Genomic DNA, 18689 nt, shown 5'->3' on the forward strand with positions numbered 1-18689 from the left:
GCTCTTCCTAACTTCTGGAACCCCAACCAGAAGATGAATTATCCATTACTTTACCTATAGGATGCTTCATTAAACCCATATTCTAACATATTGGGGCTCTGCTAGAATACTGCCCAAAAAGCCTTAGTCAAGGTCTGTTTCAAAAATATGCCTTTTATAAGGGGTTATGATGATACTTCTCAATTTAGGCTATGATGCCAAAGGGTCTAAATACAGTTCTAAGGATGCCAAGATCCTTGAACTGTATTTTTTAGTATGCCAGTTTCTACATTGGTCCAACCCAAGATATGTCATACCTAGTGATGAGCAAGCGTGCTTGTTTAACCCTTTCACTGAGCATGCTCGGGTGCTTACTGAGTATCTTCGGCGTGCTCGTATAATATGTTTGAGTTCCTGCGTCTGCATGATTTACAGCTGTAAGACAGCCTGAACACATGCGGGGATTGCCTGTTTGTCTCATCTGATTAGAGTGTCTTCTTTTTTTTTAGCTCCCACTCCCGACCCCCACCCAAATACACACACACACACACACACACACACACACACACACTTCTATCAAACAAGGTCTCAAACACGCGGGCTGCATTCGACCCATGAGGCTGCATCATGCTGCCCGCAGATACTGGAGCTCACCGTGCCGATCGTGGCCCAGTCCAAGTGCCTCCGATGCCAGCTCCTCCTTTCAGCTGAATGCGCATCATTGGACGCACATTCAATTGAAATGTATTGCGGCGCAGAGACCATCTCTCTACACCGCAATACCAATACCAGCCACCAGTTAATCAGAGGCCGGTAGCTGATGTCGGCATGCCAGCGTGGGCAGCGTATGACGTCACTGCCACCTAGCAAAAAAAAAATATTTTTTTTTTTGCTATGTGTATGTGAAGAGCATTGGGGACATTTGCTACAACAAGGTGACTAGGATGGAGACATTGCTACAAAAAGGTGACCAGGATGGGAATATTGCTACAAAAAGGTGACCAGGATGGGGACATTGCTACATGAAGGTGACCCAAGATGAGGACATTACTACAAGAAGGTAACCAGTATGGGGACATTGCTACAAGAAGGTAATCAGGATAGGGACACTACTACAAGAAGGAAACCAGGATGGGGACATTGCTACAAGAAGGTAACCAGGATAGGGACATTGTCTACAAGAAGGTAACCAGGATGGGGACATTGCTACAAGAAGGTAACCAGGATGGGGACATTGCTACAAGAAGGTAACCAGGATGGGGACATTACTACAAGAAGGTAACCAGGATGGGCACATTACTACAAGAAGGTAACCAGGATGAGGACATTGTTACAAGAAGGTAACCAGGATGGGGACATTGCTACAAGAAGGTAACCAGGATGGGGACATTGTCTACAAGAAGATAACCAGGATAGGGACATTGCTACAAGAAGGTAACCAGGATGGGGACATTGCTACAAGAAGGTAACCAGGATGGGGACATTGCTACAAGATGGTAACCAGGATGGGGACATTACTTCAAGAAGGTAACCAGGATGGGCACATTACTACAAGAAGGTAACCAGGATGGGGACATTGCTGCAAGAAGGTAACCAGATTAGGGACATTGCTACATGAAGGTGACAAGGATGGGGACATTGCTACAACAAGGTAATCAGTATGGGAACATTTCTACAACAAGGTGACCAGGATAGAGACATTGCTATATAAAGGTGACCAGAATGGGAACATTACTATAAGAAGGTGACCAGGATGGGGACATTGTTACATGAAGGTGACCAGGATGAGGACATTACTACAAGAATTGCTATACGAAGGTGACCAGCTATAAAATCGTACCAGAATGTATATGATTTTAAAAAAAATGCCAAAAATTATCTTTTTTTTTTATGGAAAAATAAATGCGGTCACTAAAAATGTCATCTCATCCTGCAAAGAATTTTGCCCGTCAAATTTTTCTATGTGCGGCCCACATACCCAGCCGAGTTTGAGACCCCTGACCTTGATGCTTTGATTGTATATTGTGGCACCCCTGAGGGTTCAGTCGCCACAGAGGTACTGCACCTCATCCAGAGGTGTGGCATCTCCTTCTCTCAGGTAAGGATGGAGTACTGTCCGGGACCCTAACACCTGCACTCAACACTACACTACTCCAGGCCGGCTGGAAGGGCATTATGCACTTCTCTTGCTGCCCCGTCCCTGGCTGGAGTGGGGGGAACCAAAAGTGAGGGGGAACCAAGTAGTGAGTGTGGGTGGAGGACGCAGACCAGGGCAGCACTTGTAGAAGATACATATATATAGGGAGCCATCTTAGAAAAGTCAGTCAGTCAGTAAGAGAGGAAGAGAAGTGAGAGGAGCAGGGACTCTGCAGGAGCTCTGCTCGGGAGGCAGGCTCGGCCTGTCATGCCCAGGACCGAGAGAGGAGTGGGAGTTAGGGAGGAAGGCTCCAGGAGCTGAAGGGATCCCAGGGGGTACGGTGAGTGCAAGACGGCACCCGTATGCCCGAATCTGCCAGGCGTCAGAGGGATCAGGCCGCAAGAAGGGTACCGGTCCCTGGACTAGATGTGTTACTTCAGGTCTCAGCTAGAAAACCAGAGGCTTCTGCACTTTCAAGGTGCAGTTGCCACATCCGCACCTAAGCCGCCGAAAAGGGCACCAAGTCAGGTCCGGGAACTTCAAGTTGCCCAGAGGGATCTCAAGGTACCCGATCGGGACTTTGTGTGGCGGGGCACAGTGCAGGAGGGAGAGACCCAGCGTGGGAAGTTGCTAAGAAAGGAACATACAGAAAGGGGGTCCTGTTAAGTGCTCTTGAGATACTTGAGGGAGTGCTGAACCCCTGCCTGGTAAATGCAAGCCGACGTGGGAGGCTGACATCTGTACAGTGCACCTGAGGAACCTAAAAAACTGTGAGTAAACTCGGATGACTGCACTCCACTGTTTCTGTCAGTTATTTCTACCACGCTATCGCTCCTGCACTACAACGCCGAGCATCACCATCTGCACCTACACTGCCCTGGAGCTGTGCTCTGCCTGTGGAGAGCCGCACCAACCCAGCTGCCCTAACATCTGCTCCAGAGGTCTTCACCAGCGCCGGTACCCATTACCGGGAACCACAGGTGGCATCACGAGACAAGACTGTTATTCACCCCCCCAAGTAACAAACCCCCTTTTAAAGGCCAAGTTTGTTTCCGGCATTGTGACTGTATACCATATAATGCTGCAATCTACTTTTGATACATCGGCTTTTTATGGCGGCACTTCGGTGTAAAAACACTACATGGCAGTAGTGAAAGCGTAAATGTTCTTATCTCTTCATGTCTTAGTGGTTTTGATGTTATGGCTGATAAGTGCATATATAATACATTTTTGGATATCCTTTTCCATTTACACATACTGAACTGTACCATCGTTTGCTAACATTGCTCTCATTTTTCTCAAATACAGGCTACAACAACCGAAGACCACCCATCGATATTACATCATGATTCCTTCAAGATCCAACCAAGCCTCCATCACACATCTGCCTTTGTCAAGCTGACACTAAATGCAAGTGAATATCCCCTGCCCCTTGTACACTGTAAAGAACTGCAAGTGCCTTATATGAAAGTTTGGCTTGCCATTCATTGCGGTCTAGTTCACGCTTTCAACCCTAAGAGAACCATCCGGGATAATGTAACTAGCAGTCTCCGTCCCAAGAAATCTGCTGTGTTCAGAGACTCTAGGTTAATTAATGATAATACTTTTCAATACTTGTAATTAAAGAAAATTTCCTATTTTTTTTTTTTTTTTTTTAAATTTAAGCTGCATGTTTCTGAATATTAAAATATCTTGTTTAAAGAAAAGAAAACAGAAAACTAAAGAACTGTATTTTTACAATATGGAGATTGTTTGTTTGTGTGAGCTGTACATATTTTATGCACTAGATCGGCTTGACCCCAGTATTATTTGTACGGATATAACAGTAGAGGGAGTCAATCAGGGCAGAAAAGCAATTCCTAGTTGTACTTAATATTATAAAGTGGTTTATTTAATAAGAAACATTTCTCTGTCAGTCTATTATTTGTGAAATATGTTGTGTTGGAAACCTGTGGAAAGTGCGGTTAATTGATTTCCTTTACTGGTCAGTCAGTCCTGGTGCGGCACCCTACAGTCGGCTGGGACATTCCTGCCTCCATAATGACTACTTTATCCCCAGGTCCATTTAACATATACATCACTCACTGTATATCATAGATTTTTCTTATAAACTGCACTTTGATCAGATTCATATTATATGTGTAGTGCTCCTTTACCTGTAATCTGACAGCACTATGAGGTAGGGACAGAGATCCTGATTCCAGTGATGTATCACTTAGTTTACTGGGTGCAGCAGTTGTGTTAAAATAATCAGATCTAGCAGTCCTCTGAATGCTGAGCCCTGTATAACCCCACCCACACCACTGATTGTCAGCTTTCTGTGTACACTATAATCAGAGCAGGGGGCATGGTTGGACTAGGAGGCATGAGGTCAGTTGTCCACTAGTGATAATCTCCTGCTGATAAAACACTGATTGTATTGAACTTACAGAAAACATCCCAGTAAGTGACACATCTCTGGAATCAGGCTCTCAGCCACTGCATCATGCTGCTCTCAGGTTACATATTAAAAACGTGCTAATAGACTCCATTTACATCTAACATCCATTACTGATCTCCATTGTTACTAATTTGTTCTCATTAACAAATGCAGCATAGTTTTCTGGCTATCGATTATATACAGTTATATGAAAAAGTTTGGGCACCCCTATTAATCTTAAGCTTAATGTTTTCTTAAAATTGGTGTTTTTGCAACAGCTATTTCAGTTTGATATATGTAATAACTGTTGGACACAGTAATGTTTCTGCCTTGAAATGAGGTTTATTGTACTAACAGAAAATGTGCAATCTGCATTCAAACAAAATTTGACAGGTGCATAAGTATGGGCACCCTTATCATTTTCTTGTTTTAAATGCTCCTACCTACTTTTTACTGACTTACTAAAGCACTCTTTCTGGTTTTGTAACCTCATTGAGCTTTGAACTTCATAGCCAGGTGTATGCAATCATGAGAAAAGCTACTTAAAGTGGCCACTTGCAAGTTGTTCTCCTGTTTAAATCTCCTCTGAAGAGTGGCATCATGGGCTCCTCAAAACAACAGTCAAATTATCTGAAAACAAAGATTATTCAACATAGTTGTTCAGGGGAAGGATACAAAAATCTGTCTCAGAGATTTAACCTGTCCATTTCCACTGTGAGGAACATAGTAAGGAAATGGAAGAACACAGGGACAGTTCTTGTTAAGGCCAGAAGTGGCAGGCCAAGAAAAACATCAGAAAGGCAGAGAAGAAGAATGGTGAGATCAGTCAAGGACAATCCTCAGACCACCTCCAGAGAGCTGCAGCATCAACTTGCTGCAGATGGTGTCACTGTGCATTGGTCAACTATACAACGCACTTTGCACAAGGAGAAGCTGTATGGGAGAGTGATGCGAAAGAAGCCGTTTCTGCAAGCACACCACAAACAGAGTCGGCTGAGGTATGCAAAAGCACATTTGGAGAAGCCAATTTCTTTTTTGAAGAAGGTCCTGTGGACCGATGAAACCAAGATTGAGTTGTTTGGTCATACAAAAAGGCGTTATGCATGGCGGCAAAAAACACAGCATTCCAAGAAAAGCACTTGCTACCCACAGTAAAATTTGGTGGAGGTTCCATCATGCTTTGGGGCTGTGTGGCCAATGCCGGCACCGGGAATCTTGTTAAAGTTGAAGGACGCATGGATTCCACTCAGTATCAGCAGATTCTTGACAATAATGTTCACAAATCAGTGATAAAGTTGAAGTTACGCAGGGGATGGATCTTTCAGCAAGACAATGATCCAAAACACCGCTCCAAATCTACTCAGGCATTCATGCAGAGGAACAATTACAATGTTCTGGAATGGCCATCCCAGTCCCCAGACCTGAATATCATTGAACATCTGTGGGATCATTTGAAGAGGGCTGTCCATGCTCGGCGACCATCAAACTTAACTGAACTGAAATTGTTTTGTAAAGAGGAATGGTCAAAAATACCTTCATCCCGGATCCAGGAAATCATTAAAGGCTAAAGGAAGCGACTAGAGGCTGTTATTTTTGCAAAAGGAGGATCTACTAAATATTAATGTCACTTTTCTGGTGAGGTGCCCATACTTATGCACCTGTCAAATTTAGTTTGAATGCAGATTGCACATTTTCTGTTAGTACAATAAACCTCATTTCAAGGCAGAAACATTACTGTGTCCAACAGTTATTACATATATCAAACTGAAATAGCTGTTGCAAAAACACCAATTTTTATAAAACATTAAGCTTAAGATTAATAGGGGTGCCCAAACTTTTTCATATAACTGTATACTAGAAGGACAGACCTTGCGGCTTCAAAATGAGTCGCATCCCCTTCCACACCAGTTCATGAGAACCTTTGCACAACTTCCCTGTCCTGAGGAATTGCATTTTTAGCAGACAAGAGTGTGGAATTGTGCAAATATCATAAATAGTACCAAGTCTGCAGTGTGCCAGCAATACCCCATTTCTCAATGGGGGATCTCAGCACATTTTCTTAGCCATGGCATGAGAATTAATACCGTTGTGTATTGACACACAGTAAAGGAAACTCTAGAACTGCACAATTTATTTTGTTAGCTATTTCTTTTAGTTGATAGCCACTGTGGTGGACCAAAACAAGCACATTAAGGATATGTGTTTATAAGAAGTTACATGATCTTCCGCCTCTCAAGTGGCCAGGAGATGGTCCATGAGACTGCAGTATGAGGAGATTGAAAAATGTGGTTCACTGTTGACCTTCTGTTTCCTCCAGTTATATTGTTGGATCTCTAAAGGTTTTGGCCAATTATTCTCTTAATGTAGCTATACTAAGCGGCAGCTTTAGGGCCCACAGTGGGGAACCTTGGCGCTTCTGCGTCTCCATTCCCTCCGCTGCTAAAATTTAGCCGGGTGCAAGGTAAAGAGGAAGGATGGCCTGGACCTATACAATGTCTACTGCATTATTTTTCTTAACTGCAAACTATACTTATAAACCGTCAACGATTGACTTTATGTATGGGGGCATCTAAATTTTGTAGTGGTGCCCATTTTTTACTAGTAATGTCCCCACTAATGTTCTTATCACATCTGAGCAAGCAAGCCTTGCCAGTGGTAAACTAGATGATATTCAGGGTTATACAAATGGGGATTGTGGGTACAGGATCTTTACATTCTATTGGGGGTCAACAGCTGGATCCCAGACTTCATGCTTCAAGTCATGACAGTCGCCAAACCGCTTCCTGATTGCTTCATTCCATGTAACAACTGCAAGCAGCAATGGAGGATCTCCATTGCTGCTTCAGGCCTTTGACCTACATGGGGTTTATAGGCCAGTGTGTTGATTATGGTCAAGGGTCTATTTTTGTCATATATACCTTAAGAGATAGCCAGTTAGATAAATGGAACATAATCACAATGACACATTTCTGTGAAGTCATGGGCAGTGGCATAACTTGGAGAATTTGCATTGAGACCCAAAAACTTCCAACAGGGCCCCCAACGAACACAAGTTTATAATATTGTTCTTCTCACATGGGCCAAAGAGAGCTTTTGCGCTCGTCTAGGTTCCAGGGCCCGTTTATGATTGCTACCCCTGCACCTACTATAGTTATGCCTCTGGGTATGGGAAAGGAATTAGTTCTCACACATTCACTGTATGTCATGGTAGAGAGCTTCTACTGAACTTTCTGGTCAAGGACTGAATATTGTTGATGACCTTTTTGTTTGCTAGATTTTCAATTTGAGATCGGTTGGGGTCCGACACCCAGCACCCCCACTAATCAGCTGTTGTGTCCCACCCCATACATCGCTTGGCTGACGGTTGCTGCCAGAGCTGTTGTCAGCTGATAGGCGGGGGTTACCAGGGTCAGCCCACCCAATGATCTTATAGTGATGAACTATCGCATAGATAGGTCATTCATATTTAAGTCCTGACAAGTAAAAGCCCTTAAAGTGGTTATTCAGAATGAAAAAAAAGAAAAAGAAATTAAATAAAAATAAAGAGAGCTTTTTTTATTCCAGAAACTGCATTATTTTTATCCATAGGCTGTGTCTGATTTTTCAGCATTGTCCCATTAAAGTGAATATGACAGAGATGTAATACTGGACACAGCCCATGGTTAATAGGGGTGCTTCTTTATATATCATTTTTTACAGTCAGAAAACATTTCTAAGAGGGTCCGCCTGGGTGACCAGTTGTTCTCTTTAGTCCAAAGTCATCCCCCATTATACCTGTAACTGGCTCCCTCTAATACCTTCTAGCTATTTATATATATTTTAGTTTTTGTTTTGTTTTTTATAGATAAAGTGAATGTTTAGGCTAAATGCAACAGTTTCAATAAATGGACACAAAACTAAACCGGTGTGCTTCACTCTGTATGTGAATTAAAAGACTAGGTGAAATGTATCCGTCCAAGTCCAAAGAATGTCCTGCTATAGAGATGTACAGGAGATATTGTGCGGATGTCTGCGTCCTTCTTTCTGTTTGTATTGTACATAGATATATGCGGTTTATGGTACTTGTTTAAGGAATATTTCTATGCAAATGTTAACATTAAAAAAAAAAATGCAATTCTAAGCCTCTTAGCGTGCCTTGTAGGGTTTGTGTCATGGTTTACAATCGGTGCTGACCATAGGATTACAAAGCTTGAGTATCGCAGATTTGTGTGGTGGCAATTGCATTTCACTTACTTTAGGTGTATTTCATGGTCCGAATATGGACCCCAATGCCAGGTCTGACGGCCTGAGCGTACAGCTTCATATGTGTAATTGAGGTAATAGGTTCAGGTTGGGAAACCCGCAGTCAGTCTGGTCATTGTTGTTCGTATACGGATCGTGACATATGCTTGTGTGAACCCGGCCTTACATAGGTTCATTCCCTAGTCATTCAACTTGATTAAAAGTTTGAAGCCTAAGGGCTCGTGCACATGACCGTAAAAATCGGACAAGCGCTGTCCGTCATTTTGATAAATAGCATTTGCCCCCGTGTTATTCTATAGGGCCGTGCACATGTTCGATTTGTTTTTTTTTCTTCTCAAGACTGATTTTCACAAATTTTGCAATTCAAAAGGTGAAATGTGTGGCTTCCCTGCACCCCTTTCACTATGATATCCGCTTCTGATATCACTATGGGACCTCCACTGCCAAAGGTCCGCAGCAAATTCATTCTGTGGGAACTTGCCCTTTAAAAGTTCTAATGTTATAAACTTATAATAGTTTTTCTAACCAATAAACATAAACTATATTTAATAAATAGGCATAATTCATGATGCCCAGCATCATCTTCACTTAGGAAGATACGTATCTAATATATGAGCTATAGATTTTAAAGGAAATCAGTCACCAGGTTTTTGAGATCAACATGATGTAGGAGCTGAGACCCTGATTCCAGTGATGTATCACTTACTGGGCTGTTTAGTGTAGCTTTTATATAACCTCAACACCACCATTGATTGAAAGCATTATGTATGCACTGTGCATAGGCAGAAAGCTGCCAATCAGTGGTGGGAGCGGGGTTATACAGAGCTTATGAATATGTAGGACTACATGGCAGCAGGTTTACTAGTCCTCTAGTGATAAACTCCTGCTGATAAAACAGTAATTTTATAATAGTAACAGTAATTTTATAAAAACTACAGCATGCAGCCTAGTAAGTGACACATCACAGGAATCGGGGTCTCTGCTCTAAATCATGCTGCTCTTAGATTAGGTGGTAAAACCAATGTTTATGGGGCCGTGCACATGTCCGATTTTTTTCCTGAGACCGAGTCTGTCTGAGGTAAAAGTCGCAGCATGCACGATTTGCATCTTGATATTCAGATCGCACTCGGCCATGTAAGTCAATGGGTCCGTCAAAAAAATTGGACCATACTCTGACATCTCAGTGTAGTCCGATTTTCACAACTGACAGAATGGAGAAGATGGAGAAATATTTTTTTTTCCTATTTTCTCCTCATCCGAGAAAATCAAATCACACTGATCAGAGTCAGGCTGATTTTCTCAGATCAGAAAAAAATGGTCATGTGACACTAGCCTTAAGGTGAATACTCAGGGCGCATTAATAATTTCCTTAAAGTTAACCTGTGACCTTGGAAAAACGCTATTTACCTGCAGATACCGGATTAATCGGCAGGTAAATGGGCGCTGCATCGTGAGCTGTCAATCAGAGTGCCGTGTGTGCTTACAGTATACAGTGTAAAGAGCAGTGCTGTGAGTGGTGACTGTAGCCTCTCTGTGCACGCTCCCATGACTGAAAGCCGGCAGCTCCTGGGAGGAAATAGGTTCATTTTCTCCCAGTAGCCGCAGTTTTAGTAAGTTAGCGTTTAGCCTTGTAACACCATTTACCTGAAGATTTACCCTATATCTGCAGGTTAACCGCATTTTCAATGTGACCGGTTCCCTTTAATTAATCTATCTGGCCAAAGGAACCAGAACAGAAATCACTAACCAGCCATGGCTCTTATCAGTTCATCCATGAATTACAAGGAAGGCTATTCAATCCAATGGCCACATGTAACACTGCTGATCCCTTGTAATAGCCACTGTATAGGAAATAAGCCGCCAACAGCAATTTACTCCTACAAAATACTGTACTGGTTGAAGTGCCAGCTATACAAGGGATAATATTCCCTACATTATCTTCTCAGGCAGGATTCTGGATGTTTTTTAATACAGTGATTATGTCCTGTGGTTTTCCAGACAATAAGTGTTATCACAGCTGCATATTCCAATATACATTCTATACAAAAGATAACTTGGATGACCAGCAATTAAAAAAAGTCACCATTTTATAAAAAAAAAAATTCTACATTAAAGGAAACTTGTTGTCTGATTCATACTGCCCCAACTGCGGACAGCATGAATCCGAGCCTACAGCCAGATACATATTCCTCTGAAACGCACCGGCGTAGACTAGACTAGTCTGGTGCTACCCTTGGTTGGCCCTTCCCGGCAGCGCTGCAGGCGATTGACACGTCTCTCCCTATATACACACAAGGGAGAGACCTGTCAATCACCTCTAGCAGAGAAGCTGGATAGGGGTTTCTCTCTGTGGTCCCAGGACAGATCTTTAAAGTATATTTTCTCTAAAACCTATTTTGAGCTTTGCTGTGCGGCCCCGTCTCTTCTGAACTGTTACCTAAAAAGGTAATAGAGACATTTATAATGTGGCTGTATTATGATTCTTCTATGAGGTTGTTGGATAAGTAGCCAGTAAGTGCCATACTAACAACTTCAAGATCGTATGAACCAGTGAGAAAGTAATGTTGGTCTTCTTTGCCTCTGATATATGTACTAGTGGTTTTATTTGCTATATATAATACCATAAATAATGGCTGAATTCTAGTTGCTTGTGAATGCCATAGTTTTACAGTCACATGATGATGTCCTATAGTGTGTTTTATGCAGTTGGGTGTGTTTTGTGTGCGTGTGTATATGTCAGGCTAACAATCACCAGCTCCTTGAGTGTTCATAGAAACCAACCAGAACACAGTAACACTTAGGTCATTATTGAGCAAAAGCATCATATATATTGTAGATCAACTGGACTACTAATTAGTCCAAATAATGCAACCCATTATGATGTTTTTTTGCTCAATAATCACCTAATTATTAATCCAGTGGCTCAAGTATATATATATATTACTAATCAGGTCATATAATGTAAGACAATACGCTCTAATTTAAAGACCAGCTGATTACAATAAGTTCTATCACAATGGGGTTTTTTACAGGGTGAACATGTGAGGGCAAATAACCAAAGGCTACAAAATAATGATAGGCTGACAAAATGTATTTTTCTATATGAACCAATGGTGTCCAAATAGGCCAGGTCAGAATTGGCCAGTTCTTCTCTCCTCATGGCCATTATGAGGTTGATGCTGCTCTTTCTTCCTAAAGATGAGAGGTAAGGAAGGGATGGGAGGTGAAGCATTATACTCAATCCACATGGCTAGTGCTAGGAACCAGCAACTGGGGAGGTGGACCTTTAGATTAGAGTTATACGGCCTATCCCCTGCATATGCTCTTAGCAGTAACACAGTTGTTACTGGTGAAACGCATGTAAAGTTAGTGTCATAATAGTATAAATAAATATAGCCATTCATTTCAAGCCTTACTAGAATCTCTAGTCTTTCTACTATTATAGGGCTTGACATGTGACCATCAGTCCCCTATGCAATTAGATACATTTTTATCCCACTTCTATCCATCGTCCTCACTTAGGTGCATTCCTGGTATTCTGATTTAGCGTTTTATTTGTTATAGTATTTTACAAATGCTCCAGAACTGAGCTTAGTGAATTTTCTTGTGTCTTTTGTAAATGGTTTATTTAAAAAAAAATAATGACTGTTCGCTTAATAAAAAAACAAGGGATATTGTTGCAATGTATAGCCAAATGTTATTTCCAGTGTGTTCTGTGTGTATACCAACATAAAATGGTATCTGAAGCTTTAGAGTTGTATAAAGGTACTTTTCTATTGTTATTTTTAAATAAAATATATTATTGTATGGTTTGCTTGTCTTCTTTTCTTTATTTTTGTGCTAATGTTCTATATATTATCTGTGCACTATCATTGTTTACTGATCAATAAATCAGACACAAAACCACGCGCCCCTTGAGCCACTAAAATAGTCTTGACCTGTTGAAGTATAGACCTGTGATATCTGGCACTAAGTTTTTCGGAGTTATTTGCATTTTTTTAGTGTCTATAGTATTTACAACTTATTCTTTATGGCCCCAATTCATCAAAGTCTTTTTGCCAGAAACTGACGTCAAACACTTTTAGTTGCAATTTTTTAGGATTTATGATTGGATCTGTTTATCCTAGGCATCTCCTAGATGCTTGATCACTTTTAGATCAAGTCAACACTTTAATCTTTGTCATGTTCCTCAAAGGGAATTTATCCTCCAAAAAAAAGTGAAAATTAAAAAAAATACACTGCTCAAAAAAATAAAGGGAACACTTAAACAACAGAATATAACTGCAAGTAATTCAAACTTCTGTGAAATCAAACTGTCCACTTAGGAAGCAACACTGATTGACAATCAATTTCACATGCTGTTGTGCAAATGGAATAGACAATAGATGGAAATTATTGGCAATTATCAAGACACCCTCAATAAAGGAGTGGTTCTGCAGGTGGGGACCACAGACCACATCTCAGTACCAATGCTTTCTGGCTGATGTTTTGGTCACTTTTGAATGTTGATTGTGCTTTCACACTCATGGTAGCATGAGACGGACTCTACAACCCACAGAAGTTGCTCAGGTAGTGCAGCTCATCCAGGATGGCACATCAATGCGAGCTGTGGCAAGAAGAATTGCTGTGTCTTTCAGCGTAGTGTCCAAAGGCTGGAGGCGCTACCAGGAGACAGGCCAGTACACCAGGAGACGTGGAGGGGGCTGTAGGAGGGCAACAACCCAGCAGCAGGACCGCTACCTCCGCCTTTATGCAAGGAGGAACTGGAGGAGCACTGCCATAGCCCTGCAAAATGACCTCCAGCAGGCCACAAATGTGCATGTGTCTGCACAAACGGTTATAAACCGACTCCATGAGGGTGGTATGAGGGCCCGACGTCCACAGATGGGGGTTGTGCTCACAGCCCAACACCGTGCAGGAAGCTTGGCATTTGCCACAGAACACCAGGATTGGCAAAGTCGCCACTGGCGCCCTGTGCTCTTCACAGATGAAAGCAGGTTCACACTGAGCACATGTGACAGACGTGACAGAGTCTGGAGACGCCGTGGAGAGCGATCTGCTGCCTGCAACATCCTTCAGCATGATTGGTTTGGCAGTGGGTCAGTAATGGTGTGGGGTGGCATTTCTTTGGAGGGCCGCACAGCCCTCCATGTGCTCGCCAGACCCCTTGTGAGACCATATGCTGGTGCGGTTGGCCCTAGGTTCCTCCTAATGCAGGACAATGCCAGACCTCATGTGGCTGGAGTGTGTCAGCAGTTCCTGCAAGATGAAGGCATTGTTGTTATGGACTGGCCTGCCCGTTCCCCAGACCTGAATCCGATTGAGCACATCTGGGACATCATGTTTCGCTCCATCCACCAACGTCACGTTGCACCACAGACTGTCCAGGAGTTGGCGGATGCTTTAGTCCAGGTCTGGGAGGAGATCCCACAGGAGACCATCCACAACCTCATCTGGAGCATGCCCAGGCATTGTAGGGAGGTCATACAGGCACATGGAGGCCACACACAATACTGAGCCTCATTTTGACTTGTTTTAAGGACATTACATCAAAGTTGGATCAGCCTGTAGTGTGTTTTTCCACTTTAATTTTGGGGGTGACTCCAAATCCAGGCCTAGATAGCAGAAAAAAAAATAAATTCTAGCACCACATATTTAATAAAGGAATACTGTGCCAGTAACCTCCCAAAGAGAGACATGGAACTTTGAAGAGAACAAGGGGTACATATGCTAGGCACCAAGTATTCTTAATAAACAATAAAAATCAATCCGCAAGGAAAATTATAAAGAAATGTAATTAGGAACACTAAACACACTCCAGTTAAAACATACTTAAAAACAAGTAGGAAATACCCATGAAGGTATGTAGTATATCAAAATATAAGTGTAATACATATAATATAGAGGCAATACAGATTATTCCACTAAATCTGCCCACAAATATATTAATCTGATGAGTATCTGCAATTACAAGTGCTACCTTATAGAACAACTGTATCAAAATATATGCAGTTGCATTAGAAAAATAAGAAGGTAAGATTACTCCCATTCAAATATATATATATTCAAATAGAAGGTACACAGCAAATACTATACCTACCACAAAGAAAGTGCACCAATAGGGAGACAGGCAGATAGTGAGAAAACAATACAGAGCCAGAGCCCCAAATCCAGGCCTCCATTGGGTAATAAATTTGATTTCCTTTGATGATCTTTGTGTGATTTTGTTGTCAGCACATTCAACTTTGTACAGAACAAAGTATTCAATGAGAATATTTCATTCATTCAGATCTAGGATGTGTTATTTGAGTGTTCCCTTTATTTTTTTGAGCAGTGTGTATATTGCTTTCACTTTTCACTCAAATATTTTTTTTATGGTATAAGATATGAAAAATTATTTTAAATGTTTTGATATTTTCAATTTTGAAACCCTCGAGGGAGCAGCTGCTCAAATTAAAACTGCAGTAAATATGGGCAGGATCTGCTCGTATGAGTCTCATGTCACTCCGACACTCCTCTTCTGGGTGTTTCCAAAGGGAGGGGAAAAGATAAAGTTTAGGATCATAGTGCCGAGCCATTTTGTGGGTGACTGCAATGTGATACTGATTGATATTGTGGACAGTGTCCCATAGGACCGTGTTCCTGCTGCCTGAGCCAAAAATGTAAATGGTGCCCCTCCCCAAAATGCAATTAAATTTTGGGTGTCATTCATTTGATAGCAAAAATTAGCTGGTGACATGACTCTCCAGGGCAGTACGATTACGGCGATTCCAAACCTGGGTAGACTTTCTCTCTGCAGAGAGCAGCCGCCAGCAACAAGTTTAACTTGAATGTACAGAGCGCATTGGCCAGTGATAAACTGGTGCAGGGGCAACAGATAGGGCACAGTCAGATGGCCATATAACACGGACAAAGCTCGCATCGCAATGCTCGGACTGGCTGGTGGCTCTCTTGATCCGAGCCTGACAGCATGTATTTCTATACAGCTGTCATCCTCAGCTCAGGAAAGCCGTGGCCAGTCCGAGCATTGTGATGCAATAGTCGTCCATGTTATACGGTCGTCTTACTGGTCTTACTGCGCCCTCACACTGACAAAGCAGACTTCAGTCAGTGTGCTGAGTGCAGCAGCCAGTGATAATATAACTGCGGCACACTTAACACTGTAGAGGTGAGCGGTGGTAGCAGGTCTGGGCACCAGGGCAGTGGCAGTGACTGCTTCCAACAGTGAGCGGTGACAGCAGGTCTGGGCACCAGGGCAGCGGCAGTGACTGCTTCCAACAGTGAGCGGTGACAGCAGGTCTGGGCACCAGGGCAGCGGCAGTGACTGCTTCCAACAGTGAGCGGTGACAGCAGGTCTGGGCACCAGGGCAGCAGCAGTGACTGCTTCCAGCAATGAGCGGTGACAGGTCGGGAAATTTCATAGCCTTGGGCTACAAATAAATGACACCTGGCTCCACCTACAGCTGTGGAGTTCGCATGACAAGTGCAAGCAGAGTTCATAGCTAATGCTGACACAGTATAGGAGATAGGATTGGAGACCGAACCACCTTCTTTATATTACTGTTCTAAATATACATTGTACCATTATTAAAATTATTAATGATTATTATAAATCATTAATATAAAAAAAAAGTTATACATCTTCTTTAAACCATTCCTGTAAGAAAAATTGCAGTGAGGCAGGCCACATTATCCTGCTATAAAAGGGCTCTGCCACCAGGGAACATCATTGCTGTTGACGTTACCGCTCTTCAGACTCTCACTTGATCACGGTGCGCTCTATGTGACCTGGAAGTGGCTTGGAGCGTCAGAACAAGACACCTTGGGCTTACCTTGTAAAAGATATCTCCGGCTCACACAGAGAGTGTCCTGGACAGTCCGACTTGCTGTCACTCAGAAGACAACTAGAACGGAGTTGGACACCACAGAAGACCGTGGTAGGTACTTAAGTATACACTGACACTACAGTACACTGTGTTCCAAATTATTATGCAAATAATATTTTCTCAGATTTTCCCAAATTACCTATATGAATTGCAGTCATTGTAATTTTCCAGTCAAATAACTATTAGAGTACAATTGAAAGGTTTTTGTACAAACTGCCTATGATAACAGTATATTTTTTAAAAAATAAAAAACTCAAACTGCACTCAAAATGCATGTTCCAAATTATTATGCACAGCAGAGTTTTCAACCTTTTAATTTTAATAAAGAACAAAAAAATGGTCATTTTTGAAATTATAAGCATTAGCAGGTTATTACAAACTGAAATCAAACAGTTTTCAACTCAAAACTTTATTCTAGGTGATGTTACATTTGCACATAGGACCCCTTGTTCGAAAGGAGCTTCTGAACTCTCTCGTCCATTGAATTTGTCAGGTTTTGGATGGTTTTTGCTTCAATTGTTTTGCATGAGGACAGAATACCCTCCCAGAGCTGTTGCTTAGATGTGAACTGCCTCCCGCCATCATAGATACTCCTTTTAATGATGCTCCAGAGGTTCTCAATGGGGTTGAGGTCAGGGGAGCATGGGTGCCACACCATAAGTTTGTCCCCTTTTATGCCCATAGCAGCCAGAGATGCAGATGTGTTATGTGCAGCATGAGACGGGGCATTATCATGCATGAAAATGATCTTGCTGCGGAATACACGGTTCTTCTTCTTGAACCATGGAAGGAAGTGCTGTTTGAGAAACTCAACATACATTATGGAGTTCATCTTTACCCCTTCAGGGATCCTAAAAGGGCCGACAATCTCTCTCCCCATGATTCCAGCCCAAAACATTACTCCACCTCCTCCTTGTTAGCGCCGTAGCCGTGTTTGCATGGGGTGTCCATCAACCAGCCATCCTCCACTCCATCCATCTGGACCATCGAGATCATTTCATGCATGATAATGCCCCGTCTCATGCTGCACATAACACATCTGCATCTCTGGCTGCTATGGGCATAAAAGGGGACAAACTTATGGTGTGGCACCCATGCTCCCCTGACCTCAACCTCATTGAGAACCTCTGGAGCATCATCAAAAGGAGTGTCTATGATGGCGGGAGGCAGTTCACATCTAAGCAACAGCTCTGGGAAGGTATTCTGTCCTCATGCAAAACAATTAAAGCAGAAACCATCCAAAACCTGACAAATTCAATGGACGAGAGAGTTCAGAAGCTCTTTTCGAACAAGGGGTCCTATGTGCAAATGTTACATCACCTAGAATAAAGTTTTGAGTTGAAAACTGTTTGATTTCAGTTTGTAATAATCTGCTAATGCTTATAATTTCAAAAATGACCATTTTTTTGTTCTTTATTAAAATTAAAAGGTTGAAAACTCTGCTGTGCATAATAATTTGGAACATGCATTTTGAGTGCAGTTTGAGTTTTTTATTTTTTAAAAAATATACTGTTATCATAGGCAGTTTATACAAAAACTTTTCAATTGTACTCTAATAGTTATTTGACTGGAAAATTACAATGACTGCAATTCATATAGGTAATTTGGGAAAATCTGAGAAAATATTATTTGCATAATACTTTGGAACACAGTGTATATACACAGGTCTAGGGTGGAAAATGTATGGGAGAACTTCTTTAAGAAAACACAGGACAAATGTAATAAGAAAAGATCCCATTACAGAAAAAATCCTGAATGACATTATGTCTCACAATATGAGGCTTTATGCATTACCTTACATAGTCATACATAGTGTATTTATTATAAGCAGATCTCAACAAAAATCCTAGTAAAATGTACAAAAAAACAAAGTTTGCTTTTTTTTAATCCTTTACTATCGCCCAGAGACATGTTCCTAAATATACAAATGCATAAATCCATTTGTAAAACACTACATATTGATTCCCAAAGTGAGATCATGTTTCACCCATTACGTCATTCTCACATTCTGAAGATGAGGTCTCAT

General features: G+C 41.9%; 1 protein-coding gene across 2 annotated transcripts in view; it reads left to right on the forward strand.

Annotated features, from left to right (window-relative positions):
- Window positions 1-4804, forward strand: part of RBPMS (RNA binding protein, mRNA processing factor) — a 188116-nt gene extending 183312 nt beyond the window's left edge. For both annotated transcript variants that reach the window (XM_073637057.1, XM_073637058.1), the window contains one exon: window positions 3425-4804. The gene's annotated coding sequence lies outside the window, so the exon portion shown is untranslated. The remainder of the gene's footprint in view (window positions 1-3424) is intronic.
- The last annotated feature ends 13885 nt before the right edge of the window (window positions 4805-18689 follow it).

The sequence above is a fragment of the Phyllobates terribilis genome, unplaced genomic scaffold (assembly GCF_046119375.1).
Source record: "Phyllobates terribilis strain yellow unplaced genomic scaffold, ASM4611937v1 Scaffold_1__5_contigs__length_1240528914, whole genome shotgun sequence".
Taxonomy (NCBI): domain Eukaryota; kingdom Metazoa; phylum Chordata; class Amphibia; order Anura; family Dendrobatidae; genus Phyllobates; species Phyllobates terribilis.